The sequence below is a fragment of the Arachis ipaensis genome, chromosome B05 (genome assembly GCF_000816755.2).
Source record: "Arachis ipaensis cultivar K30076 chromosome B05, Araip1.1, whole genome shotgun sequence".
NCBI lineage: Eukaryota > Viridiplantae > Streptophyta > Magnoliopsida > Fabales > Fabaceae > Arachis > Arachis ipaensis.
The window spans coordinates 69,075,206-69,094,265 of record NC_029789.2 but is presented as its reverse complement, the minus strand read 5'-3'; positions in this window follow the sequence as shown (position 1 = coordinate 69,094,265).

The window sequence follows — 19,060 nt, the reverse complement described above, 5'->3', positions numbered from 1 at the left end:
TAGAGATAAACAGAGCTCCTAACTGATAAACCCCAATTTTGTGGTTTATCTTGTGCTTAATTTGGGAGATTTTATCACCTTTTCCCACATTTATTCAATGAAATAGCATGGTTTTGTAATTCTCCCTTAATTTGTCTTTAAGTGTAAAAACATACTTTTTAGGCCTTAAAATTGGTGATTATAAATCACTTTAATTCCATTCGATGCCTTGATGTGTTTGTTGAGTGATTTCAGGTTCATAAGGCAAGTGTTGGATGGAAGGAATGAAGAGAAAAGCATGCAAAGTGGAGAATTCAAGAGAAAACAAGGATTGGGAGTGCATGCATCGACGCTGACAGACGCACACACATGGAGATGAGGTTGCATGGTGACGCGTACGTGTGACATGATGCATACGCGTGGATAGGAAAACGCCAAGCGACGCGTATGTGTGACCCACGCATACGCGTCGTAGCTCGCACATAACATCATTAAAGTGAAAACGCTGGGGCCGATTTCTGAGCTGCCCAGGCCCAAATCCAACTCGTTTCTGAGAGTATTTCATGCAGAATTCAAGCTTGGGCAAATGGGGGAGCACTTAGTGTAGTCATGATGAGCCTTTAGTTAGTTTTCTAGAGAGAGAAGCTCCCTCTTCTCTTTAGAATTAGGTTAGGATTAGGTTAATTTATTTTGGATCTAGGGTTGAATTGTTATTTTCATCTTATTTCCTTTACAATTTCTTGTTCCTACATCTTAATTCTCTTAGTTATAGTGTTAATTTCCCCTTTATGTCTCTTTTATGTTAATGAACTCATGTTGGATTTGGATTCCCTCTAATGCAATTGATGTTCATGTTCTTTTATTGATGATTTGAGTTATTGATTTTACTTATCTTGCAATTGGTAGTTGTTAGATTTTATTCTTCCTTGCAATTTAATATGCTTTCCTCTTATGCTTTCCAAGTGTTTCACAAAATGATTGGAAGGATGTTAGAGTAGATCTTTGAGCATTCTTGGTTTCGAAAGAGAAATTTGGTGATCTTGAGTCATGAATACCCAACTCATGTTGGTGATCTAGAGTTGTTAGCTAGTATTGTTTCCATTGACTCTAATCTCTTGCTAATTTAATTAGTGAGTTGATTAGGACATTTGGATTGAGATTAGCTAGTCTTATTAGACTTTCTTCGAGTGTGAAGATAATATGTTACCTTCTTCCATCGTCGGGGATGATGTAATAAGATAAATTCTTGTTAATTATTGTTATTAGTGACTAGGATGGAAAGCCTATGATCTCAATCCTTGCCATGAATGTCTCTATTTATTAATTGCTTTCTTTAGTTGCTTCCTTTACTTTTCTTGTCATTTAATTTTCTTGTCCCCCTAACAAATCAAAACCCCTCTTGCATCTTCATAGCCAATAATTAACCACTTCATTGCAATTCCTTATGAGACAACCCGAGGTTTAAATACTTCGGTTATTTTATTGGGGTTAGTACTTGTGACAACTCAAATTAAATTTGATTGAGAATTATTAGTTGGTTTGGAGCTATGCTTACAACGGAGTTCTTATTTCTATTAAGAGAAATTCTAGACTGACAATAAATTCCCGTGTCACTAACCTTAACCAGGAGGTTTAGTTGCTCATAACTTTACAGAAAATAGAGTGCTAAACTAAAACAGGAGAGAGATCTCATTATGTGTAATGCAATGTCCTCAAACGTAAGTGATCTCCTCTTTAAATAGTAATTTACTAAACCTAAAGTATGTTAATTTAAATTTAAAAAGTTACAAGGATAAGATAAGACAAGATAAGGAGCACTACAATCCACTTTAGGGCCCACTTGGAGTGATTCGGAATGAAGACTGGCATTCAACTTGTGTTTGGGCATTGAAATTCACTGGTCCTGCTCCCTGGCTAGCGTTGAACGCCAGTTTTGGGCGTTCAACTTGGGAGGTCAGTCCTTCTTGGGCGTTAAACACCCAAGATTGGCGTTTAACGCCAGTTTTGGCAATCACTCTGGAAGAATAGTATAGACTATTATATATTGCTGGAAAGCTCTGGAAGTTAGCTTTCAAATGCCTTTAAGACCGCGTCAATAGACCCTTGTAGCTCAAGATATGCTCGTTAGAATGCATGGAAGTCAGGATTTGACAGCATCTGCTATCCGTTCTTCGTCTCTGAACAGGATCTTGCCAAACTTGCCCAAAATTCACCTAAAATCATAGAAATAACACAAAAACTCAAAGTAGCATCCAAAGACAAATTTTGCACTAAAATATAGTAAAAATTAATAAAATCCAACTAAAAATAATGTAAAAACAAGAAAAGGGTATAAGATATACACTTATCACAACACCAAACTTAAACTGTTGCTTGTCCTCAAGCAACCAAAAATAAAATAGGACTAATGAAGAGAAAAATACATCACATTAGAGTTGTCAAATGAGGCTCAGGTCTAATTACTGAATGGGGCTATTAACTCTCTATTTCTGAATAGCTTTTGCATCTCACTTTCCTTTGAAGTTCAGAAATATTGGCATCCTTTGGAACTAGAATCCGGATGATATTATTAATTCTGTTCTTTTAGTATTTCTTGATTCTTGAACATAGCTTCTTTTTGGTGCTTTGTACCTTTGAGCCTAGCCGTGACTCTAAGCGTTTTATTTTCAAGTATTACCATCGGATACATAAACGCCACAAGCAGTTAATTGGGGGAACCCTTTGGATTCTAATTTAGCTTTGCTTAAATTCCCAGACAGTGGTGCTCACAGTTCTTAGGCGTACTCTTTATAGCATTGGATCACGACTTTAAATGCTCAATCTCAAGATTTTCTTGACACCTTCACACCACAAGCATATAGTTGGGGATAGCAACTCATTTGAGCTATTTAGGCCAAGTTTGACCCTCCTAACCACTGATGCTCAAAGCCTTGGACCCTTGTTCTTTCAATTTTTCTTCTTTTTGTTTTTTTGTTGTTTCTTTTCCTTCAAGAATCAATCTTTTTGATATTTCAGAGAATCAATAATACTTCTCTAAATTCACTATTTTTCAAGAGCTAATATGCTCAACTTCAATATCAATTATGCATAGTTAATTCATACATTCAGTAAATAGAGATCAGGACACCACATCAAAGTAATTAGAATAACTCATAATATAACTCAAGATCTTATGTATTTTACTACTTCTTTATCAAAAACTTTTTCTTTTTAAGTTTTAGTGAGTAATGAATGAGACATCTTCTAACCATAAAATATTCAAAAATGAACTATTAGACTAGAAAACTTGTTGCCATTGATGATAATATAAACCTAGAGCTTGCTCTACAACACTAAACTTAAAAAGTTCTCTTGTCCACAAGCAAAGAAAACTTGGTCCTCTCTGTTCCCTGATGGGCGTTGAACGCCCATGCTCTCTTCCCCATTTTGGCGTTGAACGCCCAACATGGGTATCCTCCAGTGTGTTCTATTTTTCTTGCTATGCTTTCATGTTTCTGTTCTAAGTGCTATGCATGATCACAAACATTAGAAAAAGAGAAAAAATTATGAAAATCAATGACAAATAAAAATTTTACTAAAAGAAACTCAAACTAAAGAAAACTGAAATTAAAATAGAATTAAACTAAAGGATACTTATGGTTGGGTTGCCTCCCAACAAGTGCTTCTTTACGGTCATTAGCTTGACATCTACTGTTGTTATTTCAGTAAAAGGGTGGACAGCTCATGAACCATCCCATCCCCTAGGTAATGTTTTACCTTGTGGCCATTGACAATGAATTTGTTGTCTGAATTCTGGTCTTGAAGTTCCACATGACATAGAAGGAGACTCCAGTGACCACAAAGGGTGTTGACCATCTTGACTTGAGCTTTCCAAGGAAGGGCTTGAGCCTAGAATTGAATAGAAAAACCTTCTAGCCGGGCTCGAAATATCTAGAAGCTCTCTTTCTGTCGTCCCATTTCCTTGCTCTTTCCTTGTAGATTTTTGCATTCTCAAATGCAACATGCCGGAATTCGTCTAGTTCATTTAATTAGAGCAATCTCTTTTCTCCTACAGCCTTGGTGTCCAAGTTTAGAAATCTTGTTGCCCAGTATGCTCTATGCTCCAATTCTACTGGAAAATGACATGCTTTACCATAGACTAGCTGATAAGGAGACATTCTAATAGGGGTCTTGAAAGCAGTTCTGTATGCCTAAAGAGCATCATCAAGCTTCCTTGCCCAGTCCTTCCTGGAGGTGCTCACTGTCTTCTCCAAGATCCTTTTTAGTTCCCTATTAGAGACCTCAGCTTGTCCACTTGTCTGTGGATGGTAGGGGGTTGCCACCTTATGACGGACTCCATACCTCTGCAGAATTGAGTCCAGTTGTTTATTGCAGAAGTGGCTACCTCCATCATTGATCAGTGTCCTTAGGACACCAAACCTGCTAAAAATATGTTTCTGTAGGAATTTCAGCACGACTCTGGTGTCATTGGTGGGTGACGCTATCGCCTCAACCCATTTGGACACATAGTCTACGGCCACCCGGATATACATGTTTAAGTATAAAGATGGAAATGGTTGATAATGAGATTTGTTCGATGGTCTAGATTTTCTTCTTATAGAAAAAAATTACTTCGTTGTAAGCATAGCTCCAAACCAACAAACAATTCTCACATCAAAAATTTTGGTTGTCACAAAAGAACAAACCCCAAATAAGAATTAACCGAAGTATTTAGACTCCGGGTCGTCTCACGAGGAATTGCAATGAAGTGTATGCTTATTGGCTATGAAGGAACAAGGGGGTTTGATTTATAAGGGGCGGAAAATAAATGGCAAGAAAAGTAAGTCAAGCAAGCAATTAAAGAAAGCAAAATAAAGAAAAGCAATTAATAAAGAGAGACATTTATGGCAAGAATTGAGATCATAGGCCTCCCATCCTAGTCACTAATAACAATAATTAACAAGAATTTATCTTATTACGTCATCCCTAATGATGGAAGAAGATATAGGTTATCTTCCATGAGAGAAAGTCTAACAAGACTACCTAATCTCAATCCAAATGTCCTAATCAACTCACTAATTGGATTAGCAAGAGATTAGAGTCAATGGAAATGATATTAACTAACAACTATAGATCACCAACATAGGTTGGGTTTTCATGACTCAAGATTGCCTAATTACTCTTTCCAAGCCAAGAATGCTCAAAGTCTACTCTAAAGCCCAACCAAGCATTTTGTCAAACACTTGGTGGGTACAAATGGAAAGCATAGTAAAAGTGCAAGAATAATAAATCTATGAACTACCAATTGTAAGAAAAGTAAATTCACAACTCAAATCAACAATTAAAAGAACATCAAACATAAATTTCATAAAAGAGATCCAAATCCATCAAGAGTTGATCATCACAAAAGAGAAAAAAAAAGAGAAATTAACAAGAGAGAGCAAGAGAGTTATATCACTAGAGCATAAAATTGTAGAAGAAACAAGATGAAAGTAAAAAATTAAACATGGATCTATGATATAATTAACTCTAGGAACCCTAATTCTAGAGAGAAGAGGGAGCTTCTCTCTCTAGAAACTAACCTCTATGATGCTAAGTTACAAAACAATTGCTCCCCCTTTGCCCAAGCTTGAATTCTGTATGAAATAGCATTAGAAATGAGTTGGATTGGGCCCAAAATGCTCTACAAATCGCTAGCCACGATTTCACTTTAGTGAATCACGCTGCTCCATTGGTGCGCACACATACAGTACGCGTGCGTGTCCCTAAACGTAAAGCAACTATGGCAAATTTTATATCATTTTGAATCCCTGGATGTTAGCTTTCCAACGCAACTAGAACTGACTCATTTGGACCTCTGTAGCTCAAGTTATGATCGATTGAGTGTGAGGAGGTCAGGCTTGACAGCTTTACGGTTCCTTCATTTCTTCATGAGTTCTCCCACTTTGCATGCTTTTCTCCTCACTTCTTCCATCCAATACTTGCCTTATGAACCTGAAATCACTCAACAAACACATCAAGGCATCGAATGGAATTAAAGTGGATTGAATTTAGCTATTTTAAGGCCTAAAAAGCATGTTTTTACATTTAAGCACAAATTCAGGGAGAATTGCAAAACCATGCTATTTCATTGAATAAATGTGAGAAAAGGTGATAAAATCTCCCAAAATAAGCACAAGATAAACCACGAAATTGGGGTTTATCAAATCTCCCCACCCTTAAACTAAGCATGTCCTCATGCTAAAATCAAGAAAGAAGCAAAGGGCATCAACATTTATTCAATGCAAACTAACTACATGCAACCTATCTATATGCAATCTATCTACATGAATGCAACTACTTGGTCAAAATAAGTCAACTTCCAAGAATACATATATAAGTATAAGGGCTAAAGCCATAGCAGTCAAATCAAACCCACAATTGAATTGAATTATTAAAAAGATTTTACAAACTTGCAAGAAAGGAGATGATCATGGGTGGAAACATGTAATTAAGCAATCGAACCCTCACCGGATGTGTATCCGCTCTACTCACTCAAGTGTATGGGGTTGATTCACTCAATTCTCCCCTAATCATATTTTTCAAGATTTGTTTTTCATCTAACAATCAACAATTATTTCATGCATGCATACAAATATCATGAGGACTTCCCATAGGTTGTAATGGGGTTAGGGTCAAGGTAGGATGCATATGGTCAAGTGAGCTTGAAATTCGAATCTTTGATTAACTTAAACTTCCCACCTAACCTATGACAACCTATACAATTCTAAACAAACTTAAACTACCCATTCTTCAGTTTTTCACACACTCATGCATTGTCTTTCAATCACCACACATAAGCATTGATGTTTAATGAACCTTGACTTTGGGGCATTTTTGTCCCCTTTTTATTGCAATTCTTTTTCTTTCTTTTTCTATTTCTATTATTTTTATTTTATTTTATTTATTTTCTTATTATTATTATTTTTTTTTATTAAATTTTTTTCTTTTCAAACTAAAATTATACAAGAACATCAATGCATATGGTTTACACATGATTAATACATGAGTATGTACCCAATTCTCAAGATTCTTAACACAAATACAAAAACACACTTTTATCTCTACCCAATGTTCCCAACTCTCCCAAAATTAAATGATAAACACTCTCACTAGCCTAAGCTAATCAAAGATCCAAATTAAGGGATATTTATTGTTTTTCACTTAGGATTGTAATGTGCTACAATTAAGAACAAATGGGTTAAGCATAGGCTCAAATTGGCTAACAATGGAAGATAAAAAGGTAGGCTATTTGGGTAAGTGAGATATTTGAACAATGGCCTTAATCGTGTAATTGCATGTATACATAGAATAATGGACATATAGAATTAAACAAATCAAAGATTACAATCATAGAAAGAGGATGATGCACACAAGAATGAAAATAAGTGGCTATATGATGTAGCCACACAATTAGGCTCAAATCTCACATGCTTGTATTCTTAGCTCAAAAACATGATCCACAATTGTATAATTCAAGCAAGTTCTAAATTTTTTTTTCAATCATTTGGGTGCCCTATAGATAAAATCCTTAGAAAATATCATGATTTTGACTAAGCTTAATATATACATATGCAATGCAACCAAAAATCCTAAAAGACCTAAAAATGAAATACAAAAGTGTTGGGATTAGAAACTTGTCACCCGAAAATGCCGAGCGGTCGGACGACCTCCCCACACTTAAAAGTTTGCACCGTCCTCGGTGCATCCAAAGATGAACAAGGGGGTACGGCGACTCTCCGAGTTGCCACCTTCATCTGGTAGGTCAACCGGTGTTGCGTGTTCTTCCTTCCGCTTCCATTTTTGCTTATGGTGCATCGATCATGAAAAACAAAATAAACACTGTAAGATGAGAAAATACAAAAGCAAGGAAGCGTGAATTGTTGGAATGAGGTAAGAACCACTAGAATTGAGTGAGTGAATTATTGTGACATTGATAAAAAATAAGTGTGTGTGTTCTAAAATTGCACGCGGTTTAGAACGCACACCCTAGTACAAAAATTTATGTCACAATTATACTAAAGAAAGCATACACTTCACTCATTCTAGTGTGCTTGAGATACTTTGAAAGACTTGTAGGTTAAGTCAACCAAGCAAGTAGTGAAGAGGCATGAAAGCATTCAAGCAATTGATCAAGCAATTGTGAAATTGGATAATGCATGGACATTGATTGATGTGTAGGTAGACTTAGTGAACAAAATGGTATATGAAACTCAGAGGTGAAACACATAGATGCTATGGAACTAAGAAAAAAGAAGATAGAAGTGGAAATCAATCACATAGCAAGCATGGCCCACAAAGCTTTACAAAGCTCAAAAATATGTCACTAGGTAAGCTTTCGATCCAATTTCACAACTCTACAATCTCAATGCATGAAATAAGTGATGTGAATAAGGGTAAAATATAAACAAGCATCACCTAAAAAAAATCAATGATGATATACAATTGCCTAACAATAGATGGTGAATGCATGGTGGCCAAAACATGCAATTCAAAATAGTTAAGAAGCTTAAAGGAAATGTAACATTCACTTGGTACTCACAAATGTTAAACATGAAAACTCAAAACCAAGTGACAAAATATAACCTCAACAATTAAATCCAACAATAAAAATTAAAAATAATGATGTTAAAATAACATCTCATCAATAATCAGCAGCAAGAAACAATATTAATAATCCAACACTTATAAAAAAGGATAGAAAACAAAATGAAAATGTACTGATCAAACAATTAACTAACTAACTAAAAGAAGTGGTTATGGATGGTGTTTGGTAGTGTTGGGTGATGATTGAGGGGTGGAAAGAAAAGAGAAGAAGGAAAGAAATGGAAAGAAGGGAAGAAAAGAAGGTGGGTGAAACAGGGCAATCCACGCGTGCGCATCATGTGCGCGTAAGTGTGGATTGATGAAATGGAAGTGACGGGTACGCGCGGCTGACGCGTACGCGTGCATGGCAAAGCAGAGAGTCGACGCGTACGAGCAAGGTACGCGTGCACGTGCCTTGGGCACAAAGTTGGCCTCTCGGGTGAATGTATGGGAAGTGGAAAAATTCAATCCACACGTACGCGTACATGACGCATACGCGTGGATGGTCGAAATTGCTTGATTCACGCGTACGTGTGAAGCACGCGTGCGCGTGGATGGTGCTCTGTTTTTCAAAATTTTTCTATGTTTCTGCACCAAACCAAGCATTCCAAACCTCCAAATAACTACCAAAACACCACAAAACCTTATTTAACACACTAAACTACCAAACAAACTTAACAAATCAATCAAAATATGAAATTAATCCTATTTTACCAAAATGTACAAAAGAGAAAAATGAAAGGATATTACCATGGTGGGGTGTCTCCCACCTAGCACTTTTGTTTATTGTCCTTAAGTTGGACTTATGGGGAGCTCTTCATCAAGGTGGCTTGTGCTTGAATCCATCCTTGAACATCCACCAATGCTTGGACTTCCATTGTGCTTCATCATTCAAAGTTAATAACTCCAAGCTTTGATGGAGTTCTTCACAAACCACGGGCTCCCAAAGTTGATCCTCCTTTTGTAAGCCAGGATCCCATACTTTGTTTTCACACCCGTCCTTGAGTTGATCATGGTGATTTCCTCCGGGTGGCAAGAAAGATGAATTCTCATGGAAGCACCAAACTATCCTCCTAGACCCATCCAATTGAGCACTAATCCAACCTTTGCTCCTTGAAGCTTCAACCATAATGAGCCTAGACTTACAACGCCAACTACTAAACATCCTCCTTTTACGCTTAATTCCGCAAAGCACCCTAAGTTGTCTATCCGTCTCAAGCAAACCAAATTCAAGTGGGATAATAAGGCTAAGAGTTAGAAGTTTTACCCACTTAAATGAAAGATTGGATGGCAACCTAGGTGGAAGAGTTCCCAACGGTCTTGACAAAGCACGCTCCACTCCCGTCCATCCTCTTCTAGAGGCATCCACCACTTGACAAGGTGCTTCAAGCCCTTTCTCTTGGCAAGCTTCCTCAAGTTCACATTCTTCTTCACCAAGTTCTTCTATCTCTTCCCCATCACTCAAGTCATAAATAGGAGGTTATGTGAAGTCTACCTCATCATCAAATCAAAGCATAGTGGGGAAGGACCCATCAAGCTCAAAAAGATCACATGTTGATTCGGAATCATCATAAATAGGAGAGCTTGTTGCTTGGAGAACTTCTTCCACTTCTCCAATCACATTGTGCCTTGGAGGGTGTGCACTCTCTTCAATATTGCTTTTTAGCCCAATGGAAGAAGGCTCAACAAGATCATCAAGGGGATTGACCAATATGGACCAAAAATCATTAATGATGGAATCCACTTCTTGATCAATATCCCTCAACTCTCTATCCACTTCCGTAACATCACTCTCCTCTTTAACATCCCTTCCAAACTCCGTGGAAGAAGGCTTTTCAACTTGAGATTCCTCTATGTACTCAACATATCCTAAACATCCACCCACTACTTCCTTTTGTTCACTAATCTCTACCTCCTCCTCTTATTGCATTTCTTGCTTTAACTCCTCTTCTTCACCTTGGAGTTTCAAGTTCATTCCCTCACTAAGCTCCTTGGTTGCTTCTCCATATTCAACAATAGGAGTGCCTTGATCGCATAGGCTTAGGTGGGATGAGACTATGTTGCTAATGGCTTCTACCATGATAGCCATTTTCGCTCTTAACTCCTCAAACTTCTTTTCATCCTCCTCGTGTTGCCTTAAGATACGAGATTCAAGATCTCTCAGTTCTAGCATGAGGGCTTCTTCGGGAGGTGATGGTGGAAGAGAGGGTTCATTGTTTGAGGGAAGGTTGTTGTAATTGGAAAGTGGTTCATATTGGTGAAATTCTTGAGGTGGTATGTGTGGACTTTGTGGTCCATGAGAGTATTAGTATTGGAAAGGTGGTGGCTCTAGATGTGGTTCATATGGTGATTGGTATGGTGAGTATGGGTTAGGATCATATGGAGGTGAATGGTGGTACGAGGCTTGTGAGTATGGTGGAGGGTTATATTGAGGAGTGGGATCATATGCATATGATGATTGTGGTTGACAATCACAATAAGGGTCATCACATACATTAGATTGGTATGCATTAGGATTTGGATTATACCCATAAGAGTTCGGAGGAGGTTGTTGCCAAGAAGGTTGTCCATAAGCTTGGGGCTCCTCCCATCTTTGATTTCCAAACCCTTGTTGCAAATCCTCAATAAAGCTTCCATTTCCTACAACATAGTTTGAACCACACTCATAGAAAAAGTGATGAGAATTCATGGTGATAAGAGAAAACAAAAACAAATTCTAACAAGAAACAAAGAAGACCAAATCTTAAAACTAGCAAAAACTAACAAACAAACCAAAAATCAAGCTATTCATAATACATACAATAGCCAACAACAAAGCACCATTGCAATTCTCCGGTAACGGTGCCATTTTTGATGCGCGAACTTTTGTTGATATAGAATTTCCTCAATTGAAATCTCGTTGCAAGTATAGTTCTACACCAACAAACAATCCTCCCAATCAAAAATTTGGTTTGTCACAAGAACAACCCCAATAAGAATTAACCGAAGTATTTAGACTCCGGGTTGTCTTACAAGGAATTGTAATGAAATGGTCAATTATTGGCTATGAAGAACAAGGGGTTTGGTTGATAAAAGGAGCAAGAAAATAAACGACAAGAAAAGTAAAGAGAGCAATCAAAGAAAGCAATTAATAAAGAGAGACATTCATGGCAAGAATTGAGATCATATGCCTTCCATCCTAGTCACTAATAATAATAATTTACAAGAATTTATCTTATTACGTCATCCCCAATGATGGAAGAAGATATAGGTTATCTTCCATGAGAGAAAGTCTAATGGTGCACGAATTTGTGATGTCCAGGCTCAAACTATTCCTGGCACGTGAGCAACTTGGTACGCGTAATCGTAATTACACATTCATAATTTGTCACAACTTCGATACAACTAACCAGCAAGTGCACTGGGTCGTCCAAGTAATACCTTACGTGAGTAAGGGTCGAATCCCACGGAGATTGTTGGTATGAAGCAAGCTATGGTCACCTTGTAAATCTCAGTCAGGCAGATATGAAGTTTTTTGAACACAGCTATTTTATGAGTCTTGGCCATGGCCCTAAGCACTTTGTTTTCCAGTATTACCACCGGATACATAAATGCCACAGACACATAACTGGGTGAACCTTTTCAGATTGTGACTCAGCTTTGCTAAAGTCCCCAATTAGAGGTGTCTAGGGTTCTTAAGCACACTCTTTTTTTTTGCTTTGGACCTTGACTTTAACCGCTCAGTCTCAAGCTTTCACTTGACACCTACACGCCACAAGCACATGGTTAGGGACAACTTGGTTTAACCGCTTAGACCAGGATTTTATTCCTTTAGGCCCTCCTATCCACTGATGCTCAAAGCCTTGGGATCCTTTTTATTGCCCTTGCCTTTTGGTTTTAAGGGTTATTGGCTTTTTCTGCTTGCTTTTTCTTTCTATATTTTTTTTTCGCCTATTTTTTTTTCTCTTTTTTTTTTTCTGCAAGCTTTGTTCTTTGCTGCTTTTTCTTGCTTCAAGAATCATTTTTATGATTTTTCAGATTATCAAATAACATGTCTCCTAGTCATCATTCTTTCAAGAGCCAACATATTTAACATTCTCAAACAACAACTTCAAAAGACATATGCACTATTCAAGCACACATTTAGAAAACAAGAAGCATTGTCACCACATCAATATAATTAAACTAAGTTCAAGGATAAATTCAAAACTCATGTACTTCTTGTTCTTTTGAATTAAAACATTTTTCATTTAAGAGAGGTGATGGATTCATAGGACATTCATAAGTTTAAGACATAGTTACTAACTACTAATGATCATGTAATGAAGACACAAACATAGATAAGCACATAACATAGAAAACGAAAAAAAACATCCCTAAAACTAACTAGATCCTACTAAAAACATACTAAAAACAATGTCAAAAAGCGTATAAATTATCCGCTCATCATCTAACAAGACTAGCTAATCTCAATCCAAATGTCCTAATCAACTCACTAATTGGATTAGCAAGAGATTAGAGTCAATAGAAATCATATTAACTAACAACTATAGATCACCAATCTAAATTGGGTATTAATAACTCAAGATTGCCCAATTACTCTTCCCAAGCCAAGAATGCTCAAAATCTACTCTAAAGCCCAACCAAGCATTTTGTCAAACACTTGGTGGGTATACATGGAAAGCATAGTAAAAAAGCAAGAATAATAAATCTACCAACTACCAATTGCAAGGAAAGTAAATCCACAACTCAAATCAACAATTAAAATAACATAAAACATTCACTTTCATTAAATATAAACAAAATTCATCATGAGCATTCATAAACATAAAAGAGACATAAAAATAAAATTGACAAGAGAACTAAGAAGAATAGAGTAGTAGAAACAATAAATTATGAAGGAAACAAGATGAGGATATGAAAATTGACCTAGATCTAAGATGGAAATATCCTAAGAACCCTAATTCTAGAGAGAAGAGGGAGCTTCTCTCTCTAGAAACTAACCTACATGATGCTAAGTTACAAACAATTGCTCTCCCCTTGCTTGGACTTCAATTCTACATTAAATACACTCTGAAACAAGTTGGATTTGGGCCTGAGCAGCTCAGAAATCACCCCCCAGCATTTTGTCTTTAAGTGGGTCATGTGAGAGTATCGGCGCGTACGTGCCATGTGCGCGTGCACGTCGATTGGCTATTTATTCATCCGCGCGTACGCGTCATGTACGCGTGCGCGTCTCTATGCGAAACCACTTCTGCGCGTGTGCGCCTAGTGCGCGTGCGCGCCCATCAATGCATTCCCAATTCTTGTTTCTTCATGCATTCTCCACTTTGTATGCTTTTCTCCTCATTTCTTCCATCCAATACTCGTCTTATGAACCTGAAATCACTCATCAAACACATCAAGGCATCGAATGGAATTAAAGTGAATTAAAATCACCAATTTAAGGGCCTAAAAAGCATGTTTTTACACTTAAGCACAATTCAAGGGAGAATTACAAAACCATGCTATTTCAGTAAATAAATGTGGGAAAAGGTGATAAAATCCCCTAAAATAAGCACAAGATAAACCACGAAATCGGGGTTTATCAAATAGTAATGAAAATAAACTTGAATTTGATTATGATATGCCTCCGGGTAAGACACAGTGGTGTTATCCACTTGCTCCATTTAATAGTTTGAAGCTCCGGGTAAGATGCAAGGATAGAATTTTATCACCGCTTGCTCCGGGTTGAGAACCATAACATCACCTGGGTAAGAGGCAGGGTGAAGTTGTCCCTTGCTCTGGGTACCCGGGTAAGATGCAAGGGTTGCGGTGTTGTCCCACTTGCTCCGTGTTTGGTGTTCTGTCCACGGTTAGATACCAGGACATGTCGGGCTGGCTAAGTAACCAACAGTTGATATCAACAGCGATAGAGCAGGCATACATCATATACATATGTTTGATTTGCTTGTTTGTGCATTAATTGGGAGTGCCTATATGAATTAGTATGCCTAATTATTATACTTGATACCTGCATTACTTGTACTTGGTGCACGAATCCCCACACTTCGTACAATTGTACCAGCAAGTGCACTGGGTCGTCCAAGTAATACTTGAGCGAGTTAGGGTCGATCCTATAAGGATTGTGGTTTGAAGCAAGCTATGGTTATCTTGTAGATCTTAGTCAGGCGAATAAGAGATGTTGGTATTTTGTTTAATTGCATAAAAGAAAATAATGAGATCTGAACTAGGTTGACCTGTTTATAATGATAAGAAGATGGTTAAGGCTTGGAGATACTTTGTCCTTTTAGATTAGCTCTGGTCTTACTGTCTTATTCAATTATGAATGATTTCTTCTATGGCAGGCTGTATGTGATTGTCGCCAGTTGAGAGGTCGCCAATGCTCCTCCAGATCTGAACCCCAGGGTTAGTGTGGATCCATTCTGACTAAGGGTGAAGCTCCTGCAGTCCATTCTCCGTAATGATCCTACTCAAAACACCATACACAAGGTCAGATCTTCCGGATAAGAGAATGCTGTGCCTTTGGATTCTAGCCTCTACCACAGAGACCCTAATCTCGCCATACCTCGGCTGAACTAGTGTCTCGAGAAGTCCCCAACGAAGTCGTGGATTAGCCGTCTAAGAGATGTATAATCACGCTGAACTAGTGTCTCGAGAAGTCCCCAACGAAGTCGTGGATTAGCCGTCTAAGAGATGTATAATCACGCTGGTGGTTCGATGCTTTCCAGTTATGTATTCACACGAACCCAAGAAGACACGGGTAGTTGTCAGGCACGCGGTCTTAGAATAAAGAACGAAGATGATTGTCACGGGTCATCCCATTCATCAAGTTAAAGAATGAAGATACATCTTAGAATTGAATCAAACACAGATTGAAGAAAAACTATAATACTTTTATTAATCCATAAAACTCAACAGGGCTCCTCCCCTCAACCTAGGAGATTTAGAAACTCATACTGATAGAAAATACAATGTGAAAAACAAAATATGGCAAATCTCCCCTTGAATATCGTGTGAAAGTTTTTTAAATACTAAGCTAATGACTAAGGATTATATAAAAAAGGGTAAAACAGTCTTTTAGTGCTAAAATTCACTTCTGGGGCCCACTTAGTGAGTGTTTGGGCTGAGCTTTGATGAGATCCATATGCTAGGAGGCCTCTAAGTCATTGAACGCTGGCTAGGGGGTCCTCTTTAGGCGCTTGGACGCTAGTCTCCCCCTTTGGGCGCTGGACACTTGGACACGCCAGTTTTGGAAAGCTATTGATGTTAGCTTTCCATATCCATTGACAACGCTCCATTTGGACTTCTTTAGCTCTAGAAAAGCTCTTTCAAGTGCAAGGAGGTCAGATCCGGATAGCATCTGCAGTGCTTTCTCTGTCTCTGAATCAGACTTTTGCTCCAGCTCCTTAATTTCAGCCAGAAAATACCTGAAATTGTACAAAATCACAAAAACTCAAAGTAGAATAAAAAAATGTGAATTTTGCACTAAAACCTATGAAAACTCAATAAAACATAAACAAAACATGATAAAAACTATATGAAAATGATGCCAAAAAGTGTATAAAATATATGCTCATCACAACACCAAACTTAAACTATTGCTTGTCCCCAAGCAACTAAAAACACAGTAGGATAAAAAGAACAGTAAGATACAATAAATCTCAGAGTTTCCAATGAAGCTCAGTTTCAATTAGATGAGCGGGACTTAGTAGCTTTTTTCTTCTGAATAGTTTTGGCAACTCATTATCCATTGAAACTCAGAAGTGTTGGTCTCTTTAGGAACTTAGAATCCAGATGATATTATTGACTCTCCTAGTTTAGTTCTTTTTTATTCTTGAACACAACTTTTAGAGTCTTGGCCGTGACCTTAAGCACTTTGTTTTCCAGTATTACCACCGGATACATAAATGCCACAGACACTTTAACTAGGTGAACCCTTTTGGATTGTGTTTTAGCTTTGCTAGAATCCCTAGATAGAGGTGTCCAGAGTTCTTAAGCACACTCTTAGGATCTTTGGATCCTTTTACCCTTGCCTTTTGGTTTAAAGGGTTATTGGCTTTTTCTGCTTGCTTTTTATTATTTTTTTGCCATTTTTCTTTCGCATGCATATAATTTTTTTCTTTTATTGCAACATGCTTTTTTGCTGCTTTTTCTTGCTTCAATAATCAATTTATTTGGATTTTTCAGATTACCAATAATACTTCATTTTTATTATCATTCTTTCAAGAGCCAACATTCTAAAATTCCAATTTCAAATATGCACTGTTTATTCATACATTCAAAAAATAAAAGCAATGCCACCACATCAAAATAATTGAAATATTCTTATTATAAACTTGAAATTCATGTATCTCTCAATTCTTTTCAAATAAAATTTTCTTTTAAGCAAGGTGAGAGATATATGGAACATTTTATAACTTTAAGACATAGATAGAAATGATCATGCAATAAGAACAACAGAACAGACAATAAAACATAACAGAAAACAGAAAAAATGACATAAGGAGGGGGATTAAGAGAACGAATCCACCTTTAATGGTGGCGGCTAGTGCTCCTCCTTGAGGATCCAACGTAGTGCTTGATCTCTTCAATGTCTCTCCTTTGTCTTTGTTGTTCTTCCCTCAGAGCCCTTTGATCTTCTCTAATTTCACTGAGGATGGTAGAATGCTCTTGATGCTCCATCCTCAACTGATTCATGTTAGAGCTTAATTCTCCCACAGAGGTATGCCATTGACCCCAATAGCTTCGAGGAGGAACATACATCCCTTGAGGCATCTCAGGGATCTCATGCTGAGGCAGTGATTAGCTATATTTTGTCGGTATAGAATTTTCCAATGGAATTATGTCGTGTGTATAGTCTAAACCAACAAACTATAACGCATCAAACAAGAAAGTGTGTCCACAATTCAAATCATTAACCGAAAGTATTAGTCTCGAGTCGTTCTCCCTAGGAGTTGCCCTAAGGTGCACATTATTGGCTAGGAGTCTCTTGGTGTTTGAGGTTGAATGCGAGAAATGTAAACAAGCTTGCATAAAAGTAATGAACAAATGACAATGAAACTAAGGGACACAAGGAATTGAAATCAAGCAAGAGTAAACAACAATCAATTGATATAAAAGCCTTGGATAGGGTTGAGAATTGGAAGTCCTATCATTATTATCTCCATCAATTGTGACATCAATTAGTCATTGCTCCACTTAGTTAACCTCTAACTATGGAGGAAAGTCAAGTGAAGGTAATCAATTTGAGTTCAGAAGTCCTTGTCTAATCCTAAGGAAAGACTAGAGTTAGTGTCATTCAAATCAATTAGCAATTTCCAATTGTCAATCAACAAAAGACCTTAATAATTCTTGTGTCTCCAATTACCCAACCCCTTAGCCAAGAGAGAAGAACTACTCCATAGCTATAGTTGACATTTTATCAAGCATTTGGGGAGCAATAATGGAAGACATCATGAAATTAGAGAAAGGAATTGAATCAAGGCTATCCGTTGCAAACAATTGACAACAATCAAACAATTGACAACAATGAAAGTGAAATTCCTCAATTCATTAATGAAAATCAAAGTAACAAAGTCTAGATCCAAGATCTACAACACTAGAACATCAAAAACACTAAATTGAGAATAGAAAAAGAGGATCTACAACTAGAGCAATGTAAATTTGAATCAAATTTAGATTTTACCAAAGTATCCAAGTACAATTGGGAATGAGAAAGCCAAAAACCCTAGAGAGAAGTTGGAGTTTCTTTCTCTAAAAATGTAACTTCCAAATTTAACTAACTGACTAAATGAGCAAAAGATGCTTTTTCCTTCAATCCTTGGTTCTTTTAATCTTTTCCTGCCAGAATTCCTTCCAGAATTGGACTTGGAAACCCTCTAAAATTGCTAGGCACATTTTTACTAAAGAGGTCACGTGCGCGCGTCACGCGTACGCGTCAGGCGTGCATACGTGTCGATGAAGATTCCACCCAGCCATGCGTATGCGTCCATGCTCGCACGCCAATTCCAGAATTCAGCTCCCACGCGTGTGTGTCGATGCCAAAACTTCAAAGCTTCATTTTTCATGCTCCTTCCACTCATGCATGCTTCTTTCCTCTCTTCTAGACCATTCTCGCCCCTATAAACTCTGAAATCACTTAACAAATGGATCACGGCATCGAATGGTAATAGAGAAAGATAAAAATATAGCACAATTAAAGCCTAAAAAGCATGTTTTCAACCATTGAGTGAAATTGGGAAGGAAACACAAAACCATGCATTTTATATTGATAAGTGTGATAGAATGTTGATAAAACCACTCAGTCTAAGCACAAAATGTATCACTAAATAGCAGTGCATCAAATCTCCCCACACTTAAACCAAGCATGTCCTCATGCTTAAGGAGTAAAAGACCAAAGACATAGGAGAGGGAATTTATTGATATGAAATCTACCTACATGCATGCAATTAATGCAAATGTATTTACCTACTTCATCAAATATGAATCAACTCCT